Source organism: Myodes glareolus, chromosome 14 (genome assembly GCF_982192425.1).
Source record: "Myodes glareolus chromosome 14, mMyoGla1.1, whole genome shotgun sequence".
NCBI classification, from domain to species: Eukaryota; Metazoa; Chordata; class Mammalia; order Rodentia; family Cricetidae; genus Myodes; species Myodes glareolus.
Genome location: NC_142039.1, coordinates 76,963,098 through 76,969,084, shown reverse-complemented (window position 1 = coordinate 76,969,084; position 5,987 = coordinate 76,963,098). Strand labels below are relative to the sequence as shown.

Here is a 5,987-nt window from a genome sequence, read left to right as displayed (position 1 = left end):
TATATTACTTTGGAGAAGAGGTTTTGCTTTTGTTGCCACAGGAAATGAGAGGCTATGGATTCATTCTGGGTTTAAAAAATAATGTTTGGTCAAGAAAGACCCCCTGAAAAATCTCTGATAGGAGTGATGGCCCAGATGATTCAACATTTTAGAGCACCTCTGTTGCAGTTTCCTCTGCATCTAGAGCAGCTTCAAGGCTGCTGGCTGAAATAATCAAGCCTCATAGAATATTCCAGTCAGGATTTGATCATAATTCTAAATATTTTTAGGTCCCCATAAGATTATCAGTGCCTCCAATCAGCAAGAAATAGCCTGGACTACACCCACATTCCCCCCAAAACAGATTATGGATATTTATCTTTGTTTAGAGTGTAGGTTACAAGTTGTTATGGATAATGGTCAGGAAAAAAGCTAAGCAAAAGAAAGTAGATTCAGAATTCTTATTTTGAAAAGAAAAAAGGGAGAAATGCTGTGGGATACCACTCTTGTACACTGTAAATATTTGTTAATCATGTTGGTCTAATGAAACACTGATTGGCCAGTAGCCACGCAGGAATTATAGGCAGGGTGACCAGAGTCGATGAATTCTGAGGAGAGGAAAGACAGATATACAGTCAGCAGCCAGACTCAGAGGAAGCAAGATGAGAATGCCACACTGAGGAAAGATATCAGGCCATGTGGCTAAACATAGGCAAGAATTATGGGTTAATTTAAGTTGTAAGAGCTAGTTAATTATAAGCCTGAGCTAATAGTCAAACAGTTTATAATTAATATAAGTCTGTGTGTTTGAGACTGAATGACTGTGGGACTGGGTGGGACAGAAACTTCCATCTACATGATCATTTTGTTAAAAAATAGGAAATAAAAGGCACAAGCAGAAACTACCATATTGTTAACAAGAAGCATGGGATGTAGATGTAGAGAAAGTGGTCCAGAACCAGGGAGCAGTGGTATGTGTCTGCCATTCTGGTGTGGCAAATTCCAGGCCAGCCAGGACTCCATAGTGAGGTACTGCCTTGAATACAGAAGCAGAAGTGCTTCAGCCTGGGTTTATGCAGAACCTCTGGTTACACAGTTTTCTCTTCTGTATTACTGGGAGCACTGTGGAGCATACTGTGACCTTGTAAGGTTAAGCGTTAATATTCCTGATGCTTATGTGTGTTTCTATACTCACATTCTTTGTTCCTCTTGGGAGCACTGACTACACGCTGCTATATATTAGGTACTCTTCTGGACCGTAGGAATATAAACATGAAAAATAGTTCCCTAACATCAAAGACCTTCCTGTCCATTGAAGAGATGAATATAGTTTATTGCATCAGAGGTCAGAGCTCTAGATTTGTGTTCTGGGTGGAGTAAGAAAGCCAGGATGGTTGAGGGGAGGCAAACCATGGAAAGAAGATAAAATTAGGATGGAAGGTAGATGTTGAGAGACCCAGAAGAGGCCAATGAAAATATTCAGGGTATCCTGGGAAAGGAAGGATGCTATGGATAGGCTCACTTCCGTTACATGTGTATCTCATTTGGAGAGTCTTAAAGTCATTGAGCAGGCTTCAAGTTTGCAGTCGCTAAAAAAATATGAGCATATCTAAGTAATAAAACCAAATTTATTTTAAAAATACTTTTATTATAAAAGTAAGAGAAAAGAAGGCAACATAAACCAGCAGAGAATTTGGCATTGTACTTGAGAACTAATGTATCAGTGTTGAGTTTGAGGGCTGAGGAGAGGAATCATGAGGAAGAGTGTTTGCTGCACAAGTATCAGGACCTCAGTGCAAATCCAGAAGACACAGATTCAGAAGCTAGGCCTGGATATGCCATTGTACTGCTGTGGGGAGGCAAAGATACGATTGCTGGGGCTTGCTGGCACCTAGCCCAGCTCCAGGTTCAGGGAAAGACCCTGCTTCAGAGGAATAATGCACAGAGTGATAGAGCAGGACACAGATGTCTTCCACATCTACGCGCAGCGCACACCGCCGCCACCACCTTGGCCGCTAGTGTGGTTCGATGGGAGTAATGGAAGTTCTCAGTGGATTCCCCAGGTGCTCATCAGATGCTTTGTCTGTAGCTTGGCTTTTAGTGTGCTTCGTTCTTGAAAATAGTCTCCCATAAATGCATGTGCTGCCTTTACGTGGAAACACACGCACTGACTGTGAGGTAAAGACCATTGTTTCTGGGAAGACGGGACCTATGTAAGGTCCTGTAAAGGGACGTGAGCAAATTCTTTAAGTTGGATGCCGCGTTGCAGCTCCATAGATTCCACTGAAAATTAGCAGGGGGCCTATTTATGTCAGCTGATGATGGAGTGAGAAATATATCAAAATATCATTTTCCCAGACATTTTGATATGTTTTCAAATTCTTGTGTTTAAAGTAAAAAAGCATGTTTTCCACTGTTCGCATTATGTGTTTAGCCAGTTTGTGGGAATGCTGATTGAGGACAGTGATTCTTCATCCCTTCAGCCTTGAAGCAGAATGAAATAGGCTAGCTGTCTCCAGTGTCTCCACAGGGGCTCCTTGAGGGGTCAGCATGCCCATTTGTGGAGGGATGTTGGTGGCCAGAGGAAGGAGGCAGAAGCAAACCGAAACAAAGATTCCAGGCTTTCCCCCCCACAGTTAGCTTCCCCGGGGACCTCAGTGAGAGGCCATCATTTCTTAACAAAAGCAGCTTCCAAGTGGCTGTGTCCCTCCCTGCTAATCACCCCAGGTCTATTCACTCTGTTCCTTGTCGCTGAAAGAATACGATTGGACTGCTCTAGCTTGTGTGGTCAGGAGGCAGGTCACATGACGAATTTTGACTGCTGAGTTCTCTTCTCTGGACTAGGATGGGAAAATAGAGCTTCCTGCAGCTGGCATTTTATCACTAGGGGCAAGAAAATCCTCTGCTCAGCAGACAAATTATCTCATGCTAATCACACGTGATTTCTGGGTGATTGGAGACATATTACATGGTGATGAGAAAATGTTGGCTGACGGAGATTGACAGCACTTGGGCGTCTTACGTGCCTGCACCGCCATGAAAGCTTAATTAGAATCTTTGGATTACCCAGACGAGAGCTCCATGGATGTCCTCTCACTTGAGTGTGTACAGCAGACTATAGCAAAGTGGTTTACACCATGGAGACCTGTTGAGGTAAGTGTGAGGACATGCTGTTCTTTTTCTCATAAACTTCCGCTTTCTTTAGTTCACTAAAACCTAATTTAGTGAAATAATCTTTGTTCCAGTCCCATGCTTGCACAGGAAACATTTTTTATGCACTGAGCCATCTCCCCAGTCTGGGAACACAATTGTCGCTCTCATGTCCTAAGAAGAGTCGGTTAAAGAGAATGATAAATCTTTTCTCTCTATACAACCTTTCCCCTTTCAGAGGAAGGAGCCCTGCACTAAAGTCACATGTGGAACAGACACTGGAACACTTTTTAACCTTCTGCTTGGCAGTTATTCTGTATTTTAAAACCTCAAATTGTTCATTGCTGCCAGATCAGTTTTAGAAAGCAGAGGGGTTGGTATAGAGTCACACCGTAGAGGCTCTTGGGAAATTCTTTTGAACAGACTTTAAGATTGAACTCTTAACATGTTTGTGTAACACATCTCCTATTTTCCACCACTGTTTTGGGGTTCTGTTCAGAGTAAACATTAGCATAGTTCTGTATTTAGTTCTAGACGGATTAAAACAAGAGCAACATTACCAAACCACTTCATTGACTGGAACACAGGGAAAAGGACTGTGATCAATACACAGTGTGACGTCCTTCACTGAGGGAAGGGGAGATCATCTCTTTAAAAGACAGAGGAATTTTGAGAACCAAACAATATTGTTTCACACTGGTAATGAGAAGATTATAGAACCAGCTTTCAATATGATGATCACAACCGACTATTTAGTCACAGTTTGTCCTCACTGCTGTAGGAATGAATGAGTAGTGTTTTTTCTCCATCCCCAAAAGTCTTCATGCTCAGCATTTTCATTCCTTCCTGTAGGGACCTGGAACCGATTTCAGGCTCAGAGGTGATGGGTAGATAGCAAGACAGCTGTGTGGGCCCAAGCAGGGGAAAGAAGAGAATCCTATCTTACAGAGGACTGGCCCTGGTGGTGGAGGGTGGAATTAGTCTTTGAACATTCCTGGAGAGAAAGAACACACAAAGATGCAGGGGCCATACAAGAAGCTTACCAAGAGCAGAGTAGGAAAAAGATTTAACATTAAGGACTTACACCTGATCTTAAAAATACTGGCCTTCTGAAAGCAATGAATTTTGAGCATTCAGCAGAATGAGGCATCTTCTCTATCTAGACTATAAAGCACTATTTTATAACCCAATTTAAAGGCTGAGACAATGGTAGCTCATAGATATAGCTTGATTGACACTTAGCAACCTTGTAATGCTAGCAACCTCACAGAACAAGTAGACATTCCTATACGTTGAACAAACTGATGCTTACAAAGGAAATGGAGCTTCTTCACAAGCCCTTATACCTTCTGAAACACCTTGGTCCAGAACGGCCACAGGGCAGGTAGTAGCCATTCCCCCAAGTGAACAAAGCAAAGTCTAAAGAGATGATGAGACGCGTGTTTAACATGTACACACAGACCTAACTTCAATGACCTCAATGAAACGACCTTCAGCCAGTGATAAATGGTGTTGGGAAGTAGAGAGCCAAACTTCCTCACCTCTCACCTGGGTGATCCTTAGATGTGAGTTAGAAAGTCTCCCTGGGATCTTCAGAAGCTTTGTGCCCCAACTTCCTACAGAGACAACCTAATCATTTGATTCCCTTGTTGGCCTGATCCTTCCTTCTGTCAAATCCCTCACTCGCCACGAATCTTCCTGGCATAAGTTACGTCATCATAGATGTTATTTCCTCTTCTGGTGGGAAGGAGCACAAATCCCTATTGCTGGGTGGACTTCATGAACATTTAATAGATACACAGCCCTATCCCATTCCCTACAAAGGAGCCATTTATGAAATTTTGGAGTCCTTTACTTTGAACAAAGGTGACAACTCCAAAGAGGAAACGTGGATAAATGAGAAACAGCAAAAGATGCCAGCTGTGTATATGGGTGGCCCTCGTTGGGGATAAGATAGCACAATGATGCTTGTTTCCTAATATATGACTCTCCTGGGATATTAAATAATATCATACTATTAAGAATTAGTAATACATACTTTCAGATGACATTAGCCTATTAATTCCAGTTCTATCTTTGTTGAACACAAATGCTGTTCAGTGTTTAGATGATTTATCAAGATATGAACCGAAGCTTGCCAAATCTCTAGCTGAAGTCATAAATAGTTTCAACATCTTTTATTTCACATTTGCTGCTTAAAAGGCCATAATATTGGCAGATGTATCATTGCTAGACTTTCTGCCTCAAATTATATTTTGAGCACTAAACCTATTTAAAAAGCAGCTTAGCTCACAGCTTTCTTTAAAAGCATAGACTGATGTCCACCTGCATCTGTAACTTCTCTGGGCAGAGTAAGGGTTCTATACATATTGATGCCCAAAATCTTGGCTTCAAGATAGTTAATCTCTTTCAAAATTCATGTTGATAACTTGTTACCAGGGTAAAATGTAGAGAGGTGCTGGTACTTTATGAGGTGTTTGGGTCTCATGGGGCTCTATCTTTCTGAAAGGATTAGTGCTAACCTTTCAGGAGTAAGTCACTTCTTGTGGGGAAGTGTTGGTCACAAGAGTGGTACACAGAAGCACAGCTTCCTCTTCTCTCCTGTGCTCTTGTTCCTGACATGTAATCCTTTCTGCTTTTGCACAGGATGAGGCCCTCACCAGATGACAGGTACCAGTGTGATGCTCTTAGACTTCCCAACCTCTAGGACGGTGAACCAAGATAAATTTCCTTTACAAACCACCCAGTGGCAAACAGATTGGGACATGTGCCAAATTCCAGAAAGAAGAGTTGACTGAGAGTTGATGGAAGACCTTTTCTCTATTCCAGCCCTAGATTTCAACTGAGTCTAAGTTTCT

General features: G+C 42.1%; 1 long non-coding RNA gene across 1 annotated transcript in view; it reads left to right on the top strand.

The window, feature by feature from the left end:
* The first annotated feature begins 2,724 nt into the window (after window positions 1–2,724).
* The window catches only part of LOC148119925 (uncharacterized), a 4,176-nt gene continuing 913 nt past the window's right edge, over window positions 2,725–5,987 (top strand). The window contains exons 1-2 of the long non-coding RNA XR_015734954.1: window positions 2,725–3,132; window positions 5,776–5,987. The exon at window positions 5,776–5,987 is cut by the window's right edge and continues 913 nt beyond it. This is a non-coding gene — a long non-coding RNA (uncharacterized LOC148119925). The remainder of the gene's footprint in view (window positions 3,133–5,775) is intronic.